This window comes from Sminthopsis crassicaudata, chromosome 3, assembly GCF_048593235.1.
Source record: "Sminthopsis crassicaudata isolate SCR6 chromosome 3, ASM4859323v1, whole genome shotgun sequence".
NCBI classification, from domain to species: Eukaryota; Metazoa; Chordata; class Mammalia; order Dasyuromorphia; family Dasyuridae; genus Sminthopsis; species Sminthopsis crassicaudata.
Window position 1 is genome coordinate 15,455,191 of NC_133619.1, and position 22,907 is coordinate 15,478,097.

At 40.8% G+C, this 22,907-nt stretch overlaps 1 long non-coding RNA gene across 1 annotated transcript; it reads right to left on the reverse strand.

Moving 5' to 3' along the window:
- Positions 1-7,836: 7,836 nt before the first annotated feature.
- LOC141564791 (uncharacterized) lies at positions 7,837-14,373 on the reverse strand. Its single transcript, XR_012488722.1, has 4 exons — positions 14,214-14,373; positions 13,963-14,111; positions 10,570-10,632; positions 7,837-9,191 (listed from the first exon to the last, which is right to left on the reverse strand). It is a non-coding gene; the product is annotated as an uncharacterized LOC141564791 (long non-coding RNA).
- Between the last annotated feature and the right edge of the window lie 8,534 nt (positions 14,374-22,907).

Sequence of the window (22,907 nt, forward strand, 5' to 3'; positions counted from 1 at the left end):
CGTGGCCTTTCTCTGCCTCCTAGGGAGAACCGTGCCTTCCCGCTGTGGAGGCCACGGGCCGGAGCCTCGCTGGGCAGCGCACAAAAGCGTCCATTTCAACCCGTTTCCTGACATCTGATCCAATCCGAGAGCGCTGGCCAAACGTGGCAACGTGGCCCTTGCACCGCGTGCCCGGGACGTGCTCAGGGCGCAAAGATGGAAGGAGACAGGGAGCAGTCTTCCAGAGCCTCGGGGCTGAACACGTGGCTACCGTGCTCTGCGAGGAGCCTCCTTCGGGCACCTGGGGATGGGCCGAGGGGCTCCCCCCGACCGGGCAGATGCTCCGCTTCTCAGCGGCTCCGTCACATACACTCACACACACTCATGCACATTCATGCAGACTCATTATATACATGTTCTCACACACACACACTCACATTCGTGCATGCTCACTCACACATGTGCATGCTCATTCACACACACATACACTCGCGCACACTTATGCACACTCACTTATGCACACACTCATACACACTCACATTCACGAACCTTTGTGCATCCACACTCATTCAGGCACACACTCATGCATAGTCACTGTAACACACACATATACACAATCACACTTGTGTGTACTCACACAATACACTCATGCACACTCATTTTTGTACTCACACTCACACTATTCTGCACACATACTCTTGCACACTTATCCGTGCACAGTTGTTCACACACATGTTGACACTCATTCTCACACACTCACACAAATACTCGAGCATATTCACATATATGAGTGTGTATTTCCCAGGCTGACCCAAGGAGAAAAAGCATTCCAGGAATAGAGATCCACCTGCACAAAGACAAGGAGAGCAGAGATAAAGTGTAGTAAACAGAGAAGAGCAAGGAGGCTGCTCTGGCTGACCCCGAGAGTGCACGAAAGGGAGTGATGAGTCCGTAAAGGTGGGTGGGATCCAGCTCGTGCAGGACTTTAGACGCCCCGAGAATGGTTGGCATTTTGTACTGAGAAAGGGAGAGTTCTCAAACCTGATAAATAATGATCACAGTGGTTCTCAAACTTTTCTTTTGCTCATGGCACACTATTAAACAACATGCCAAATGATAGTTATAATGAAAACTAGTCTTCTTAGAGTGTTTTAAACTTTGCAGAGCACTTTACTTACGTTATCTCATCTGCTCTTCCTAACAACCCTAAGAAGTAAGCATTATTATTATCCCTATTTTACAGAAGAGGAGACTGAGGTCTTCAGAAGCTCCATGATTTGCCCCTGATTACCTAGCTAGTGAGTTTCTGAGTCTGGATTTGAAGTCAGATTTTCGTGGCTCCAGGACCAGAGTTTGAGAGTAGAGAGACTCCACCATGGACATGATGGTAACTACAAATCCCACAAAACTCCTGGCAAAGATCGCCAGATTAGTATGCAGCGGTGCACCTTTGGAGGGCCATTGGGTCATGATAGGCATCCATGTGAAAATGCAAACCTGAAGAATATGAGGGGAGAGATTGGGAGGCAGGCCGGAAGCAGGGCAATCATTTTACTGACTTCCCTCTCCATCATTTTGCTTTTTCCCACATTTGGAACCTTTCCCCCCCATAATGATGGTTACAGCCACCCTGATGCCATATTTCATGGTTTGCAGTGGGTTTTACATGTCATTGATAAGATGAAAGGCACCGAGAGGAAAGTAATCGGGATAGTGAGGTGAGACTGTGCAATATGGGGACGGGGCAAAGGGATTTGTGGTTTGGAGCGAGGCAGCCTGGCTTCACACTCCAGTTCTCTTACATGTTCTTTTTGGGAAAGTTGTCAATCTCTCTAAGTCTCAGTTTACTCATCTGTAAAATGACAGAGTTTCTTCGACTAGATCCAGATCTAAGATCTCTCACAGTCCTAGAGTTCTTACAACCCAGGCACATTTATCCTGGAGAAGAGAAGACTTGGAGAGGACATAATAGCCGTCTCCAAGTATTTGTGGAGGAGAGATAGGGCTCTTGTATTTGGCCCTAGAAGGCAGAGCCAGGAACAATGAGTAGAAATGGGACAGAAAGGAATTGAGCCTCAGCAATGGAAAAAAAAAACTTCCTACAAATTAGAGCTGTCTGTAAGGGGAAGGCTCGCCTCCAGAAACTGTGTTCTCCCTTATTGGAAGTTGTCAAGTTCTATGGCCCTTGTCAGATCTGGTGCGGTACAGGAACTTCTTTTTCAGATATGGTCACACTCTGGCCTTTGAGGTCTCTTTCTCAGATGAAATATTGTGGTTCTCCCCTTTTATGATCCAGAAACAAAGCTCTGATACAGACTGGGATGAAATTATTATGGGGGAGAAACTTTGAAAACCCATCGGCTCCTCTGGAGGCAAGAAGCAGTCAGCTCACTCAGAAGCAAGTCTTGAGGTCAAGCTCCATTTATTTGGTGCTCCTGACCTCAGTGACCCCGACATCGGGTCTCTTTGGCTCCCTTCATTTTCTGGCATCTCTTGGGTCAGCCCTAGAAATGCTTTATTGAATAACAATATGGCCTGCGTGCCTGAGGGTACCTCCCCATGTCTGGAAGCACTTTCCTAGAGATTATTACTGTTATTATTATGATAATTAATGGAAGGAATGTCCACATTGAGAACAGAGATCCATTCGATTATTATCAATAATAATAATATTCAAATGAAATTATGAGGTGAATGTGGATGTTCCATTTATCCTGCCCCTCCAGAGGGACCTTTGTCACATCATTATCTTCTTCAGCAAATTATCAAAATGTATATAATGTTCTTTGGGAGTAATAGATGCAAAACTCATTGCAAACCTTACAATACTGAATAAATGACAGTTTTCAGGCTTTCAAAGCGTTCTCTCATTTGATCTTCATGCTATAGCTAAGGAAACTCGGGCTGATCACAGTTAAATGACATATTCCGAGTCACACAGCTACTGAGTGCCCAGGGCAGGATTCAAACAGAAGCCCCCAGCTCTCAGCATCTTTCAGGGTCCATGCATTTCTTGATGAATAGGCCAAAAGCCAGCCCAGGAAGCAGGAAGGAAATTTAGCTCCTTCTGTAGCAAAGTTATCAAATTACAGAATGGATATTATCTATCCCTCAAAAATTTACTTCTTAAGTTTTTGATTTCATGCTATCAGAAATCAAAGCAAACACTTCCTGGTATATTTAGCTCATGGAAATCCTCTGGATGAGCTAAGCCCTTTGTAGTGGTAGATTGAGTCATTTCCTGCCTTCTCTTTGGTTTGTATCGCTGTTGTTAAGCTCTTAAATTCTAATGGATTTACTTCCATTATTAGTAATCGTAGTAATGTATATATCATTTCAAGGTTTGCAAAATGTTTACAAATATGATTTAATTTTACCTTCACAACCACCCTAGGAAGTAGATGCTCTTATTATTCCCATTTTGTGATGAGGAAACTGAGGCAGACTGCAGTGTAACTGACTTGCCCATGGCCATATTGCTGATCCTGCCTGATTCCGGGTATATATTGCACCAATCTACCTTCAGGAGCTGCTTTGATTTGACCTAGACCAGATTGTGCTACTTCTTTATGTTGGAAAATCCAAATTTTCTCCTGAGTGATTTTACTCCATTTTCTGAGGTCAAACTCTTAGCCACTGGAACGAAGGAATATCTGGGTTAATTGTGCAGGAGTGGGACGTTTAGGATTTAGACCAATTTCCCCCTAGATGAATGAATCCTTCTCTTTAAATTTGTCCTAACTTATCTCCGCTTTATGCTAGTTCATATTGCAGGCAGATGAAAGAATTCACCGGGTTATGTTTCCCTTTGAGCAGGTCTCCAATGAGACAAAGCAAGAAATGGTCGAGATAAGAATCGCAGAATTTCAGAATTAGGACTCTCAGTCAAGCCCATCTGACTTCTGTTTGAAAACCTCCTGGAGACGTACCTAAGAGATGATAGAATCATTGAAGCACATAGAAAGTAATGATGGAAGAACAAAGAAGAATAAACAAGGGCATGGGGGGTGTCAAACTGAAACTGATGGGCGTGAAAAATGTATTTTATTAACTATATTTCAATACAATTGATTTCTTTTGTAATCATTTGATTTTATGCATTTTGGAAAATTATTCTGAAAAGAGGATTATGATGAGCTTCACCAGGCTGCCAAAGGGGTCCATGACACCAAAAAGACTAAGAACTAAGCAAAATGATTTAGGCTTGCTGACTGTATAGCTTCCTATCAGAATGAAGCAGAAGTTAGGACATCTAAACTGCTCCCGATTAAAAAAAGCAAGGCCATGTCTTCCTGTGACTTCTCTGTGCTCTTTCCTGGGCAAAGGGCACCTCACTGGTTGGGGTCTTTTGGACAGTAAGACCCTTGAGCCATCCTCAGCTCCATTCTTCCGCTCAACTGTTCTCTGCCCATGATATTCCATTTCTCGCCTCCCGGCCTTGGTCTAGCCTGCCCCCCAGGCTTGCACAAGTCAAGACATCACCCTCATGATATCATTGGTCCTCAGAGAATGAAGGATGAGTAACAATAACCTCTAGACCTGAATTGTGCTCTCGCCTCCCCCCTGCCAAACTATCTACTAATAAATAATGTTTTCTAGGATTTTGTCCAAGAATTAAAGCCAAACACACAACTTATTGTGTGATTCTGAAGACTTGATTTTTTCAAAATTTAATTTGAGTACTTAGAGATATGAACGTTATGCTTAAGTTATTACTTAAGGTTGGCCACTAGGTGGTGGTGTGGAAAGAATGCTGGGATATGGTTGGGGAAGGCCTGAATTCAAATCTTACCTCAAGAACTCATCATTTCAATCATTTTCAATTTCACTTTCCTCCTCCATGAAAAGGCAGTGATAACAGATATCTACCTCTCCAGATTATAGAGAAGAGAAAGATTCACCTACATAAAACACTTTACAAACTTAAAGGGCAGGGATAGAGATGCTAAGTGGGACTACGTTAACATCAGAAGACCTTCGTTTGGGGATTTATTGTCGATTTAGTTGACTCTACAGATCCAAAAATGCAATGACTCCCTCCATCTCCTAAACTTTATGATTTTTTTTTAACTTGTCATGTATCGCTTTAAGACTAGAACAATGATCATGGGAAGAAAATCCTCCCCAATCAACTTTCAGACAAATTCAGAATTGTGAAGAGGCAAATAGGGACCATATAAGACTGAAATACCACTTAATTTGGGGGGGGTATGTGTTGCTATTGTTCTCATTTTATAGATGAATAAACTGAGGTTCAGGGACTTTCCCAGATTCTATGAATGGGGAGTATCTGAGGCAGATAGGAATTCAGGTCTTCCTAAATCCAAACCTGATATTCTAATGCTAACTCTAGTGACTGGTTATAAAGTCACCTAGTTCCATCACCATTCTCATCATAATCAGCATCACTGGGTGACAAAGTGGATAGAGTGCTGGACCTGGACAAAACTGAGTCCAAATCCAGCTTCAGACACTAGCTATGTGACTCTGTTTGCCTCGGTTTCCTCACCTGTAAGAATGAACTAGAGAAGGAAATGGAAAGCCCCTCCAATATCTTTGCCTAGAAAACCACAAATGGGATCACAAAAAGTCAGATATACCCAATTGACTAAAAAGATAATAATGACAACAAACCTGTATCAAGTGAAAAAAATTTGTAAAGCACTTAGTAGGATGTTTGGCACTTAGTAGGTGCTTTATAAATGTCAGTTATTATTGGTGAGGATGGTGTTGCTACAATGCTAAAAGATTGTAAATACTACCGGCATTCTTTAATTTTTGGCATCTCGATAACAAATTCCCAATTTCCCAGAGCAAAATCAGTATTTTATACCTTGAAATATTCTTGTCTTCAGACAGATTTGTGTCCTATTGCATCCCAGGCCTTTTTTATAGTCAGCTTAGACCATTTCCTATGCTAGCAAAGTGATATAAAAGAGGCATTATGCAGGAGTCTGTTAAGTACTTAAAGTAAAATGGCGCAAGTAATTGAATTCACTGCCTTTGAGCAAGCCTATGGAGTTATATAGAGATTATTAACATCTCTAAACTACGCAGTGCCTGGGCCAAATCTGAGCCATTAGACCAAATCTAAGGAAAATTACTTCCATATTTAAATGGCATTTGTTTTATTTATTATTCAATTTATACATATCAATAATTAATTCTCATGTCCCAAGGCATCCATACAACAAAAATAAATTTGTTGTGTGTGTGTGCGTGCACTCTACATGCTAAATCTGGCCGTTGTTTTTGACCTTTTAACCACTTTGGAGCAATTGCTACCAGAGTGAAATAGGAGTCTTTCCAGGGGTAGGGAGAAGGGGCTTAATTTGTAGAGCAGAACTGAACCCATCTGATATTAGACTACAGAGACCATATGCTTTAGTCTCCTCACCCCTCTCTTGGATTGCTGTAATAGCAGATGGGAAGATCTGCCTCCACTCTCTCCCAGCTCCAGTCTATCCTCCATTCACCTGTTATTGAGTCATCTGATGACTCTCTGATCCTATCAGCCCTCTGCCCTCAATAATTTCCCAGTGGCTCCCCACCACCTCTAGGGTTAAATCTAAAATCTTCTGTGACATTCAAAGCTCTCTACAACCCTCTTCTTATATATCCTCCCTCCGTCCTCCCTCTCAGTGTACTCCACCATTGAGAGATACCCTTCACCGTTCCTCAGATAAGACCTTCCATCATTGGACTCTGGGATTTCTCATTGGCTGTCTCCTATGGTTGGAGTGCTTTCTCTCCCTCCCCCTTCCTGACTTCTCAGTCTCTTTCAAGTCCAAGCTAAAATGGTACCTTCTACAGGAAGCCTTTCCCAATCCCATTAAAGCTAGAGCCTTCCCTCTCTGATCTGATCTATTATTTGTTCATACACAAAGTGTGTGTGCCTTGTGCAAATACAAATTAATTTCTGAGAAGAAATTAATAAAATAATAAGAAAATAAGAAAAATAACAACAGAGAGGAATGGGGAAAGGTCTCCTCTAGAAGCTGAGGTTCAAAGGGACCTTGGAATTCCAAAACACAGAGTGAGGAAGGAGAGTGTTCAGGAATGGGGAATAGTTTGTGTAGAGATTTATAGAATGTAGGAGATGGAATATCCTATAAGAATGCCAGGCGGCCTGAAAGGTATAGTCCGTAAGGAGGCATAATGTGCAGTAAGCCTTGACAATCTGTGCAAGATTGTGAATGAGGGATTTGTATTCTCTGCTGGAGGCAAGGGGGAGCCGTGGCAGTTTCTTGAGCAGGAGAGTGGCCATGTGTTTTAGGAAGATGTGGGCACATATCACCTGCTGTCCTCCCAATCTCAGAAGGGAAAGGAGATTTGGAGGCTATGGAAGTACCTTTTTCTCCAGAAGAGTCTCCTTGATTATTTTTACTTTGGTCGTCTAAACATTACTAAGGAAGCCTGGTTCTGTGGAACGGCCACTTTTACAGAACTCTGAACTGGATGGAGACCTAGAGGAGAAGAATTTTATAATGGAAAAAAAGAGAGACTTTTAATAAAAATATACTAAATAACAGCTTGTGTGTGTATATATATATATAAATATATATATATATATATATACATACTAACACTGTGGGGGCAGCGAGAAGATAGTAAGCTCTATGGGACAGAGACTTTGTCTTCTCTTTATATCACTCCAATAACCAATCATTGTGCTTAAAACATGCCAGAAACTCACAAATTCTTGTCAGATTCACTTGATGTAAAATGATAGAAAAATACGATTCTGTTGGTGACCAATATTTTCATCTTTCACCATTATGCGATAAATGTTGGACAGAAAGATATATGGTCTTCACTTCAGACCCATTCCTGGACGGAAAGATAGTAAAATGCTGCAATTTAAGCTTTTCTCTTCTTAAAATTGAATGTTCTTGCAACAGCCAACATTCCTCACCTCCACTCTTTTCAATCTTCTTTATACTCATAAAAGATACAGACTTAGACAAATAAGAAAACAAACGAATGAACAAACGAATAAATGAATGATCATCCTCAGAGGCTCCCTGATCTGATAGAAAGTTACTTTTGGCAGGAAGAGAAATCAACTCTCCCTAAAGAGTTCCAATTGAGATCTGTAACTGGCATGGGACAAGCCTAGTATTGCCCCAGGTTCCTGACATCTGGAGGGCAAATGTGCTTTCTCTCCCCAGGGAGGCACATTTCTTTGTCTGGGGTCTCACTTCCTCCTCATGACCACTGCCGTATGGACAACCCACTTCTGAACCCTCTGACGGCCTCTTCGCTTCTCTGGACACTACCCTTGCTGCTGAAATGCCTCTCACCCAACTCCTTTTCCCCCAAACCTGGCATAGAGGATCCTTTTGGGGGGCCAGCTTCCCTTAGTTCAATTTTCTCCATGATCAGATAATGGCCTGAATCTCCAAACCACACATCCCTTTATCACTGAATTTGTCCCAGGTGTATGGAAGACTACTTCTAGTTCTGGAACTTCGCCCAGGAAACTTAATTAGTTGAATATTTGTACCTCATCAATGATAATCATTTGGTATTTTATCTTTATTCATAAGGAGAGAATAACAGCCTAATTGCAAGCCTGTCCCCAATTAAGAAATAGATTCTGTGGACCGTCAACCGTCTACCGTCGTGTCGCGTGGTATAAAATGGCTGTGGATCTCAAGGACATCATTTCTCTCCCAAACCCATGCAAGTTCCAGGATTGCTGCTTTCTGCAAAATAACAACTCAGTAAGATAGAAGCCGCGTCTGAGGCAGCCTGGCAGGGCATTTGGAATTGTTATGATGTCTAAAGAATTTCTTGACAATGATGGATAGCCTCTGGAACATCAGAGTCGTGCTTTTTGTTTATCTTCCCTTCGCTTTATATTGATGTCATGTCTTTCACTCAAGGGTGAGATTTTGTCTTTCAAAGTTGGGCTGATTTTTCACTCAAGGAAAAGGTGTACTTGGTTTTTCATGAACTCATTCCTGCAGCTCCCCCACCGTGAATGCACTGGGTCCTGAGCATCAGATGCAAAATTCGAAAGTGGAAGCCGTTCCTGATGTCGAGCCACGTATTGATTATCATTTCCTAAATCAAACAGAATCACTAATGTTCATCACTGGGTTTCTTCTCCTTGTTTGGAGTCCAAGGACTGATGTTGTGGTGTTTATGCGTGCACTCGGGCATGGTAGAATTTCTAAGCAGCTTTCCCACTTCATCACTGTGTCTGCCTGCAATAGGGGAGAAGAGCCCCTTTCATCATCAATTAATATTTATTGAGCACCTACTGGGTACACAGTGATGTGCCATCACTGGGGATTCTGTGGTGTAGAAGCTGCTCTAGTTTCTACTGTCAGGGAACTTGTAAATTTTACTTTTAAGTCTCAGCATTAGAATTTAGTGCATCTTCCCATACTTCCCATGTAGAGTATTTAGTACCAGCCATCACATTGCACGTGATGCTGACTTGGCCTGGAAATTTAGAAGCAAGTGGCCCTTGGGCTCGGACAAGGTCAAGGAGGGAGATTTGAAGAATTGAATCCACTTATGAATCAGTTCCAGCAGCGTCAACGTGGAGTGGAAAGAACATTAGGCACAGAACTTTTGCTCTCCTATTGGCCATCCCTGTAACTTGTTGACCCCCTCTGCACTCAGTTTCCTCACTTAAAATTAAGGGGTTGGACTATTTTAGAGAGTCTTAATATTTTTATGTGTCCTGGACTTCTTTATAGATAATAAAGTCAATGGACTGATCACAGAATAATGATTTTAAATGGAAGGAAATGCTAAATTTTGAAAACAAATTTTTCATAGTCACATTCACATGTTCCCTAAAATCTATCCATGACTTCTTTGGGGGTTCATGCACCCCAAGTGGATGCATCTAGATGGTACAGTAGATAGAGAGCTGAGAAAACCTGGGTTCAAATTTTACTTCAGATACTCACCAAGTGACCCTGGATAATCTAATCCTGTTTGCCTCAGTTCTTTCAACTATAAAATGAGTCAGGAAAGGAAATAGCAAAAACTCCAATATCTTTGCCAAGAAAACCTCAAACAGAGTCACAAAGAGTCAGACACGGCGAATTAAGAAAACCAACACATTTTTAACAATATCCCAGGTCAAGAACCCATAGACTAGATCATCTCTCAGGTCCTTTTCTAGCTCTACACATTATAGAATCAGAGAATCACAGAATTTCAGAGAGAGAATATCTCAGTAGCCACCCAGTCCTTCTGTACATCATCATCAACAACAAAAAGACTTTCTACATCAAAATTGATGACTGGTCATCCTGTGTCTGACCTTGAAGATCTCCTGGGAAGAAGCAACTGATACCTCCCAGAGTCCACCGCACTTTTGGGAAGCTCTGATAGTTAGGAAGTTTTCCCTCATCCCAATGAGCCTTCTGGGCACTTTCTATGCATTTCTCCCTGTTTTACCTTCTGGAACTAAGTTTAAAAATGTCTGATCCTTCCTCCTGGCAGCAGCTACTAGCGTTCACTCTACCCCAAGTTTTCTCTTCTTCAGACTCAATGCTTCAATTTCTTGATTCTCCAGTGGGGTATCTGAGAAGGGGGAGAGTCAAAACAGAGGCTGTTCCCTACCTTCGCCACCCTTGATCCCTCGAGCTGACTTCTCCTAGTTTCTGCCAGTCATTCACACCGTCCCTATGTATAAAGATGAGATAACTGTCAATATTTCTCATTTACCTCCCCACAAAAGCAGGGATTTCCTGCAGAAATACTTCAGAAGAAAGCTTTGGAGTTCATCAATACCTCATTGAAGGGGTTGATAAAATGTAGAAAATATTGAAATGAGCAGATCATACTTTCCAACAGTGCCCCCAGTATGTCCTTATTCTTCTCCCCAAATATGATTATATATACAAATACATATATATTACAAGCATATGTGTATATGGATACATATAATTATTTATACAAATATATATGAGGGCAGAGAATTCCTTATTTGCAATGTTTTATATAATCATATATGTATACATGTATATTCATGCACATATATGTATATACTCAAATAGATTATTTATATATTATACATATTATGTATTTATGTGTTTGTATGTGTGCATGTAATCCTTGTCCCAAAGCATACTGGTCCAGGGCCCCCTCCTTATTGATAGAAATGAATGTCCTGCCTTTCTCTGATTTCTGTTTTGCTGTAATTTAGGTAAATGAGTTTCTCTGCCGTTTTCTATGTGTATTCATTGTGGAAATGTTTTTGGTGAGAAAGGGTTGGATATAGAATTAGAACCTTCCTTCCTCTCAAAATGATAAAGCAATCAGAAATTAGGTTAAGCCGGATCACATTTCCTCGACTATCAATATTTAAGGGAACTGAGAGATATAGTTTGAGTCCATTATTCCCTCTCTCTGAGGAGAGCAGAATGGCCTCAGCCCCAAATGCCTGCTTCCTTATGGAATTCACTCTGGGGGAAGAAATGGAGGGAGAAAAGGTGTCTATTCTGGCTCCCTTAGAGTCACACAACTACAGCCCCCTTTTAATATGTGGATCTGCTCTCTACACTTGGATCCCCACTTTTATATTTATGTGCGTGTAAGTATATCTATGCACACACAAATATTTATAGATGTGTGTACAGACATGCATATATTATATAATATACATGTGTACATACACAAACACATAAGTGTTTACAAACATCTCACATATATAATAAACATGTGTACGTGCCCAAAAGGCAATCCCTGTCCTCAAGGAGCTTATGTTCTAAAGTGGAACATATAAAAAAGAGTTCTGGAAGGTGGGAGTGTGCTTGTACATGTGTTTGTATGTGGATAGATATTCTTTATCTCTAGATCTGGATCTTAGAAACAGAAAGGCGGACAAGATGGTCTGATTGGTATGTAGCTGCTTTTCAGGACCAAGAAAGAAGCAAATTCTTCAGATGGGCTGAAAATACAAAGAACAAAGAGGATTTTCTCCTCGGACAACTGAAATTCCACAGATGTCAAGAGTGGACAGACACAAGTTGAATCATGGTTTCTAGACACACTAGATTCAAGGATAGCCCTTTTGATTCTCCATTTACCTATCATCTTTTCCTGTCATATACAACTTAGCATCTAAAGCAATGTTTAAAATAGCATCTTATTTATAGATTTTATTTTTATGTCACCTAAATTTTCCCCAGCATCCCTCCTCCGTTCATCTCCAAGGGAGCCACCTTTTAAACTTTTTTTAAAAAAATGAAAAAGAAGGGAGAATATCTGCAAAATCAGTTGATACATGTAAAAAAAAATCTAACAGCACATGCGGCGTTCAAGCCCCGTGGATACCATCTTTGCCAGAGAACGGGGCAGGGGAATTGTTTCTCATATCTCTTCTTTAGGGTCAACTTGGCTCCATATTAAAGATCGCTTGAACGCAGTGCAATACTATTCTCATTTGTCACTCCGACTTAGTTTTCTTGGTCTCTGGAATATTTCACAGGAGATGCAATCTCATGCCAAGTGGGGCATGTAATTTCTGATTTTATGAGGTTTAAAAAGCAGCAGTCTTTTGGAACCAGAAAGAACTCCAATCGGCTCCATTTTCTGCCGCTGCCAGATGTGACCTCAGTGCCCTTCTACATCTTGTGAGAAGTGGGGTTTTCTGGGTGGGTTTCAGGTTCAAGTTAGCTTTTCCTTTCCAATGACATCTCTAGTAATTTACACCCTTTAAATTAGCACATGACTTACTGCCCAAGGTTTGATGTCATGCTTTCCCACTGGCTTATCTAAGAACAACTTGGCAAATAGGTGGTCCTTTGGCTGGTGGGCTTCCAGATGAGGGAGTGGATCTGTGTTGTCTAAAAGAGCACTAAGCCTTGGAGCAGGGGAAGATGTCCTGCCCGCTCCATCAACACTCCATGGATACTCCATAGATACAGGTAAATTATTGCCAGAAAATTAAATCCATCCTTTTACCAGAGTTCAAGAGAGAAAACTTCAATAATCTGAATTAATCGAGAATCCACATAAGAGAATGGAGGCCATTCAGGGCCCCATGGTTGATTATATTTTTAACTTTCCTTCTTTATGAGCTCAGCTTAAATTCTTGTGGATATGTCCTCAACTCCTGAGTCAATGGATTTAGCGAGCGAGTATCCCTCTATGAGATCATTCTCTTTAATGAATGAGATCATACGTGTCAGAGTTGAAGCAGCTACACCTTTGACCTTAAGGAGCTACGTGCCTGAGTGCATTAAAGGTGGAGATGACTTATTTGACCACTGCTGTCAGTGTGCTTTCCAAAGGAACACCACGTGCAGAAACACAGCAGCATTCTTAAACACGCCCCCCCCACCCCAGTTATTTTGGACCATGCAAATTAATGCCCATTAAGGAAAGACATGGGAGAATTTTAATGAGCCTCAACTGCTGCCAGTGGAGGAGGTCATTCCATATCTCATAAATTAGCAAAAAGGAAAACAAACACCACTGCATAAGGAACTACAGAGTCCCATTAGCCCTTGGATTAAACAAGGCTCAATAGAGTCAGACCTTTGAATTGTTATAGGCCTTTCAGTCAACCAAGCTGAACAAATGGTGGCCAAGATGAAGAGCTCTGGAGCCAAACTGGCCATGGGAATAGGCCCAGGAGGCACGTGGCAAAGCAATTTAATAGTAAATAGTAATCATAGTAAATTAGTAAGTAAAATAGTAAATTAATAAATAAAAAATAATTTAATAGTAAAGAAGAAAATACGAGATCAGCACCAGACAGTAGAAAAGAGATAGCACCTTCTGATAAGACTACTAAGGACAGTGCCTTCTTGGTTTATCATTATTAATAATAGTAATATTAATATTAATAATTAGTGACACTCATGTAATGCTTTAAAGTTTATAAAACACGCTGTATAACTCTCTCATTTGAAACTCACTGCAATCATGTGGATTAGATAGCAGAGTCATAATCATAATAGCCAAAGAAACTGAAGCTAAAAAAAAAAAAAAGACCCTGCGGCTTACCCATCATCATCACACGGAAAGGCTCAGAGGCCGGCCTTCAACCCAAGTGCACTGCTCTGTCCTACACTAACTGCCTCTCCAAGCAATTAATAAGTGCGCCCATCCATCTGGTCCTGGAGGCAGCATATCATAATGACAGAAACCTAGAACTGGACAAACAAAAAGATCTGTGTTCTAATTTCATTTCTGCCATTTACTACAGTTCAATCCTGAGCATGTCATCTCATTTCTTGAAGCTTCAGTTTTCTTACCTGCAAAATGAAGCTCCTACAATCCATTAGCTCTAAACTGATGATCCCTACATCCCTTCAGTGTTTTAAAAAAAACCTTTTTTTGCCACAGACACCACAAAGTGGGCAAAGTTCTCACTCCTTCAGATATTAACTTCTTTGTGCTGCTGACTCATACCTATGAACCATGCTTCTGATGACCTGGGCAGGGGTTGCTGGGTTTATATTCAAATGAGGAGGGAACCTGAGTGGATAGAAGTAAAAGATGGGCTGGGGAAGCCAGTCAAACATGGAAGTACTTGCAGTTGCATCACTGAAGTTCCATTCTCATTGGTCACAGCAGGAGATAGAGAAGGAGCAAGGGAACCTACTACATAGGGGAAATCCAAGAGTCATTCAGGGGCCGGCCAGGGAATGGAGCTGAGCAGCAGAGAGTTTGGTTTGCAAAATGCCAAATGACTTAAAGTTTCAATGATCACCACTGGTCATGGCCAAAGGTGGGAACTGACTGTGCTGAGCTTTGATTTTTTTTAAATGAAAGATTAAATGCAATTCTGCTGAGGAGCTAAATACAGAAGAGAATGTATAGAATGAGAATATCTGGCTTTTAAGTTTTCCAAGTTTTTTACAATTTTAATGTAATCTTTTAATTTCTTTTTTTGCAAACTCCTTCATCCAAAATGCTAAACAAGTAAATTCTTTGCAGCTACTATCCTGGGGAGTGGTGGGGGTGAACCATCAAAATGAGTGGGTTTGTTTGGGATTGTTGTTTTTTTTAAAGATTTAAATGTGATGCAAAGTCTTAGGATGATGCACCTGGAAGGTTGCTCATGAGCTGGTGTAGCTCAAGCTTCCACTGCCACCTCGTGGTCGGCAGAGATAAAGCATCCAGCACCCTTACAAATCTACGTCAGTGGAGGTAGTTCCCACACTGGGAGTTCCCTACAGGAGTGCATGCTGGTAATCACAAAAATGCACATATATGTTTATACAAACACATTACAAAGGAAGATTCTGTTTCATAGAAAGCTGATATCATTTCAGCCACATGAGAACTTCTTGGCAAGATTCCCTACACAAAAAAGAGAGTAATGATAACAACTCTATTTTACGGGTTATAAAATACAGCAAGAAAGATGCTTGGAGAAGCCCTATCAGTGCCTGAGCACATGAGGAGGCACGAGGGTGCCCAGATACCCTGCCAGGGTCCTTGGCTCTTCACAGGCTGAGTCTTGCCCTGAGGTTTGAACTCATCCTAGGGATTAAGCTGAGCTCCATACCAGGCAGATACACTTTATTTGCCAGTGCTTTAAACACTGGAATGAGATCTGTGGCAGTGCTTTTGCCTATGGTCTTAAGACTTAAGCTTCCATTGGTCACATTTTCCAGGGCCCGGCATTAGCTTTTAAAATCTTCACTTTCAGTACGGCCAAGAAAGCCTTAGTCTGATCATCTTCAAGGGGAAAAAGATTAACCTGTCTCTATGATGTAGGGTGATGAGCCAAGAACTGGTCACAAAAAGAAAGACAGAAAGAAAAATAATCATTTTTGATATTGCTTTGTGTTAGTGTACACACACACACACACACACACACACACACACACACACACACACACATATGTAAGTTGAAGCTGTTTAATATTCACTGGGCATACAGTCAGGACCAGGCTTTGTAACTAAAGTGACTGGCTCATAAAAACTTTCCTAATCCAAAATGTCTCCCCTACTGCTTCCCCTGATTTCTCAAATTTAACTTGAAATTCATTTCTTTGTTTCAACACTTTGTTCATTATTACTCCAGGTAGGGATAATATTAAAAAATGATTAGTTCTTTATAAAGCAGCGTGAAAAAGTTTATTAGACTATCTACTTTGATGGAGGATGTGCCATCGAAGTTGGGGAGAAAGTGTAGAATGATGAGATTGGAGAAATCTTAATGAATGACAAATTCCACCTCCTTTTATTATTGTACAACTAGCTCTAGAGTGCCACCTGCTAATTTAAAAAAATAAAGCTATCTCTTGGAGTCAAAAAATAAGTCCATGAGGGGCTTTAGTCACAAATGTTCCTCAGTTATTCACTATTGGTTTATTCAAATTACCTTATAATTGAAACAGGGACAATTTCCCTGGTGCCCAGTTGTTATATTGCTCCTTAATAAAAAATTCAGCTAATCAAAGCCTAATTAATTCAATTAGGGGATTCTTGAGCCCTTAGTGTTTTGAAGAAAGATAGAATTTACTTTGGAGGGCTGGACAAAACTGAGGTCCAAAACATGCAGAAGATACTTAAAATGTGTCAACGCGTCCCTCTCATCATATCCTGTCAGACTGTTGGAGTATCAAAGACAGATCAAGTTCTTCTGTGAAAGCACTTTGGACCCTGCCCAAGATACTGACCTAAGTGCTGACCAGCTCCAGGTTCTCCCAGCAGAATATCAGGAATGATGGATAAGCACAAATGCCACACCTGGGCAGAAATGGAATGGATAATGATCATGCTCATGATGATGATGGCGGCGTGTATATGGGTGTGTCTGTCTATCTCTCTCTGTCTTTCTGTGTTTATGTCTGTCTGCCTCTCCCTCTCTCCCTCTTATCTCCCTCCTTCCCTCTACCCCTCCCTTCTTTCCTCCTTCTCCTCTTCCTCCTTCATCTCTTTTTCCTCTCTCCCACTTCCAAATGGAGTGCATTTGGTTTTTTAAGGAGTTTAGGGTTAGAGTCAGTTGGCTAGAGTCCCAACTCTACCAATTTTTTGGTAGATACCAATAGATACCAATTTTTTTTCTATCCACACAGTGATATTCCTGGACCACCCTGGTGTCCCCACCTGAAGCATCATGGGAGGGCCTTTGTGATTGGCATCTCAAAAGAGATTTAGGGGTGACATTCAAGATCATTTCTTTCTTTTTTTCCCCCCCTGAGGCTGGGGTTAAGTGACTTGCCCAGGGTCACACAGCTAGGAAGTATTAAGTGTCTGAGACCAGATTTGAACTCGGGTCCTCCTGAGTTCAAGGCTGGTGCTCTATCCACTGCGCCACCTAGCTGCCCCCTTCAAGATCATTTCTTAATTAGGAATGAGGTGAGATTCAGAAAGCCAGTCCCAAGAGGAGAGCTTCTGCCAGCTTTCCTGGGGATTCTCTACAGAACAGAACTAGAACAACATTTTGAAGATCTTGAGAACCTTCACCAAAGTACTGAGTTATCATGATCTCATAGGATCCAGGTGGAAGCCCAATGACCGCCACTTGGCGGAGAAGCCATGGGCTCAAGCAGCAGACTATGAACACACTTGTAGATGTGTAGGAGTTTGTTTTACTTGGCTAGACATATTATTAACATCTGTTTTTCTTGTTTTGTTCCTTGTATCTTCCAAGGGTTAGTGAAGCTGGGAAGGACAGAAGTAACAGCAGCATGCATTGACATATGATTTTAAAATTTTCAAAGCATTTTTCTTCATTTTCTCAGTGAACTCTCACATCAACATTGTGAAGTAGATGCTATTTTGCCCAGGACTGTAGCTAGTAAGTATCTGAGGCCCTATTTGAACCCAGATCTTTCTGAATACAGATCTAATGCTCTATCTCACCCGTTGGATAATGCCAATATAAAACTGCTTGTTCGTTGAAAAAAATTTTTAAAGAATGTCTGGATGATTTCCTTTATGAAATGGTTTATGGATCAGTCCTGCTTGGTAACAAGAGAATGAGAAAGACGGGTCCCTTGATAGATCCACATCTCATTCTGCAATGCCTTTGGGTTCCCTGTGAGATTAAGGATCATTTAAACAAGATCCAGGATTTGGAGCTGAAAGCTAACTTTAAGATCATTTAGTTCAGCTGTCCTAGTTTTACAGAGGACAGAGATCTGCTATACTGCCACAAAGTAGCAAAAGCAGAATTCCTCCCTAGGGCTTTCAACTTCAAATCCAGTACCACACTGGGGGTGAGGGCATCGGGAGGGGCAAATGTTTTGTGTTTAGTGAGATGTTGGGGATCCTGATCTCTTCCCAATCCCTACTCTCTTGTCCCACCCTCAAATTAAAGGGAGGCTGTCAGGGATAATTGCTGCTCCCTCCACTGTGGTTGGCATCCATTATTGATTTCAGGAGGATAACTGGAATGCTAACAAAGCTTTGGGGATGATGTCCAGCACCATCTTTCCACCTCATGCAACCATCGATCACCAGGGGATGACAGATACTCCTGGAAGCAAGGTGCCTCGTGAAAATATTATTGTATTTCTTTCTCCTTTCCAGCACAACTGCTACGAAAGGCGTCTCACTGAGTGTTTCTCATCTACTGTCTATCTTGCACTCCTTCAGTGTAAGAGGGGTGGTCTTCCTTTCATGCTAAGAGAGTAGCAAATACACTGCATACTGATGAAGCAAATGCTTGGTCCAGCCCCAAGCAATCTATTTTTTTTAAAAGCAAATGTCTTTGGGTGCACAACATCCATCCTGGATTCTTTATCTGTATCACGCCTGGTATCTGGAAGATATTCTGATGATGCTCTCAGGACACCAGAAGGGTCAGATATTTCAGAGCAACCCCATCTCTAATTAATTGCAAGTATTTATGTTTAAATGGATCGATTGCTGTGCTTGACCGCAGCATGCAATTTCAGCTATTACTATATTACTGTGATATGGAGCAGTTGTAATCCATTGGAGAGGCAAACCACTTACATCAAACCCAGTCACACAGAAAAGAATCTTTCATTACAGCAAATGAAAACCATCAGGGCAATACTTAAATGGGAGAAATACTGAGGCTACAATCAGGCACTGGGCATAGCTTAGCCCCTGAGCCTACAAGGGAAATGCAAGCACGGGCTTTTGGGCATTGGCCGGTGTGGAGAGAGAATACAACCTGGAAAGAACTGGGCCACAAGAGATTCTGGTACATCAGGCTATGTGTCTTTCCTCAAGTGACAATAAAAAATGCGTGACTGCTGCGGGGCAGGATCCGAGGAATGATTTAGAATCAGAAAGGTCCGTGGTTATTCAGCCATCTCAATTTTCTCAGGAGAAAAGGAAGGCTCATAAATAGATGAAATTACTTGACCAACATCACCTAGGTAATAATTAGGAAAGATGAAATTTGAACCCAAGATCTTGACTGTTAATATGTCACTTCCTATTTCATTCTACTACCTCTAATGTTGAAATCAAGCTTAACTCCTAGTTGGGACTCTAGTCTTCTGACTCTAACCCTAAACTCCTTAAAAAACTAAATGTACTCCATTTAAAGTTCCCAAAGAGAGAGTTACCGCAAATCACACACATCTACACTGGGCTCCCTGCTTTTTTCTATATTGGAAACTTTCCATTTAAGGCTCATTCCATGTTGCCATGGTCCATGATACCAAGGACCATCTTTTATTTCTCTCCAGAGGAAATGTGAATGAAAGCTGAATGTGTAATCTCAGAATCTCAGAAGCCTGGCCTGCTATCTACTTTCTGAGTGATTTTGGGTCAGCTGCCTACCTGCTCTGGGCCTCAGTTTCCTTAGCCCTAAAAATGAAGGAACTCGTTTATAGCAGAGGTGGCAAACACCTGGCTTCAGCCTGAAGGAGGCTGGTAACACTTCCTCATGCCATACAAATCAGATTAAAATATAATTGGGAAATCTTTCACAAAATAACTAAAATATTAAAAACAATTCAAAAATACATTTTAAAACTAAGCCAATTTGTGGTCTATAGGAATCCTTACAGATGAATTAGTGACCCTCATTTCTACTTGAGTTTGATAACACAACTCTAGATAAACTCTGATGTCCCCTTTAATTTCAGTTCACAATTCTATGAATCTTTATTTTTGTGTCACCCTAAGCCCCTTCACTACTATTACTACTACTACTACTACTACTACTACTACTACTACTACTACTACTACTACTAATTAATAGGGCAACTAGGTGGTGCAAGAGATAGAATGTCAGATCAGGAATCAGGAAAACTCATCTTCCTGAGTTCAAATCCATTCCAGCAATTTTTTAGCTGTGTGACCTTGGGCCAAGTCACTTAATCTTGTTTACCTCAGTTTCTTCATCTGTAAAATGAGCTGGAGAAAAAAATTGCAAACCATTCCCTAAATGGGGTCATGAACAACAAAATATCTCAGTAGCATTTAGGTACAGATCAAATCAACAAGCATTAAGTGACCACTATGTGTTAAATACTAAGCACGGATAATATAAAAAATGGCAAATATTAGTGCTCCAGGAGCAGATAGTCTAAAGGAAGAGTAGTATTTGACATTTCATTTGAATGAACCAGTATGGCCCAGTGAGTGTTGTTCTGGAATCAAAACCGGGAAGGCCAAATAGCACCGCTGATGTATATTGGCTGCATGACCCAGGGTTGCTCAACTTCTCAGAATTGTAGGCACGTTGCTAAGGGTGTTACTTGCAGATTTAAATTTACTGCCTTGAATTGGTAAAAGCAGTTTCCTATGCCGATGAAATGCGATTAAAATTCCTAAAACTAACCCATTTGAATCTTACAACAATATTATGAAGTAGGTGCCATTATTTTCTCCATTCAGCAGATGATGAAACTGAGGCTTAGAGATGTTAAGTCACAAATCTTGTATTTGAAGCAGGATTCAAATTTATTTTCCTGTCTCTACATCCAAAATTCTATCTCCTATACTACCTAGCTGATTCTATACTCTCATCACTTATGTCTCAGAATGCTCATTACTAGGATTCATCAATTTCTGTGCACCCTTGCTTCTTCTTGCCTCCTCTTGGACTTTCTCTTTCCCACATTATTAATGTCTCTCCTCTTTGCTGGCTTCTTGTCATCTACAAAAAGCTTTTCTTGACCATCTCAATCTAATCTACCTGCTGTTCTACCTACTGTCGCATCTCTCCTTTCCCAACCAACTACATTCTGGTCTTCTCTTTCTTTCTTCCTGATTGACAAGGCTGACTTACTGGCTCAACCTTTCCAGTGGTTCAACCCAGAGTCATTTCCTTGGCTAGTTCCAGCTTCTTTATTCCCAGCCATCAGATAGCAGGACCTAATATTGCTTGGTGAGCTTGGGTTTTTCTGACTTGGAATTGAGCCAAAGAACTGAGGTCTGACTTTTTAGTTATTTTTTTCGTTTGTTTATGTTTCGGTGTCTCTCAGTCTATCTCTATGTCTCTGATTCTGTCGGTGTCTCCATCTCTGTCTGTCACTTTTTCTCTGTCTTTGTCTCTCTCTTTGACAAGAATTCAGAAGTCCATGTGGCTTTTGTTTTATAAAAGTATCTCCAAGAAGAAAAGATGGGGAGACATGGACCAGATGGCACTCCAGGAAGGATTCAGCAGTACTCTATTAGCCTGTCTCAAAGAATCAATAGCAGTGGTTTGATATCATGGTACAAGAGGGCATTATTGGGATTTTCATGGATTGTGGCTGGATCTTATGCTATTTCATATTTTTATAAATGACTTAGATAAAAGAATATATGGTAGACTTAGAAAATTTGCAAATGATACAAGGCTGGAAAGGATAGATAATTCACTGGATGACAAACTGAGGATCTAAAAGGATTTTTGCAGAATAGAAACCAAGCTGAATCCTGTAAAATGAAACTCAAAAGGGATAAATGTAAGGATTTCTTGTTGTTCAGTCATGTCCAAATCATTGTGAATTGGGGGATTTTCTTGGCAAAGATACTAGAGTGCTTTGCTATTTCCTTCTCCAGATCATTTTAAAGATGAGGATACTGAGGCAAACAACATTAACTTACTTGCCCAGGATCACATAGTTATTAAATATCCAGGGCTTGTTTTGAAATCACAAAGAGGAGTCTTCTTGACTCCATGTCAGGTATTCTAGCCTCTGTACCACCTAATTGCCAGGGAAAGATGCTATATTTGAGTTTGAAAAAATCAACATCAAATTCAAAAATGAAGAAGACAGGATTAGACAGCTATTCTGAAAAAGATCTGAAAGCTTTAGGGACCACAAAGTAAATGAGTCTACAGTGGGACATAGTAGAAAACAATGCTCATGTAATCTTGGGCTGCCATAAGAGGGATTTGGCTTCCAAATCCCTGGATAATCATAGTTCCACTTGACTGTGCCCTGGTCAGATTTCATATATAATATTGATTTCAGTTTTGCACACCAGTTTTTAAGAAAGACCTTAGTAAGTTGAGAGTGTCCAGATGAGAGCAGCCTTTATCAAAAGGCCTTGACTTCTTGTCCTATTGGCTGAAAGAATTTGGGTTGTTTAGCCTGGGGATGAGAAGGTACAGAGAGGACATGGTACAGTAGTGGCCATCAAGCCTTTAAAAAAGCCATCATGTAAGAAATGAGTTAGATTTATTATATTTGTCCTAAGAGGACAGAATCTTAGACAATGGTTCAAATTATAAAGAGGCAACTCTTGCTTTTCTACCAAAAAAATGCTCAAGGACAAACTTTCTACCAATTATATTGAACAAAAGTCACATGAACTATCTTGGGATGTTATAGGTTCTCGCCTCTTAGGAAGTCTTCAATCAGAAGATAGATTGAAAGATACTTTATAAAGGGGATTTCTTCCCCATATAGGTTGAATTTAGATGGCTACCTAGAATTCCTTCTGTGTCTCAAATTCTGGGATTTCATTTTTGAAAGATTTGTATGTAGTTTAGATAAGAATTTCAACTGATGATTTATGTGTTTGGTAATTTCCATTTAATTTTTCTTTCTCCAACAGATTTTGGTTTC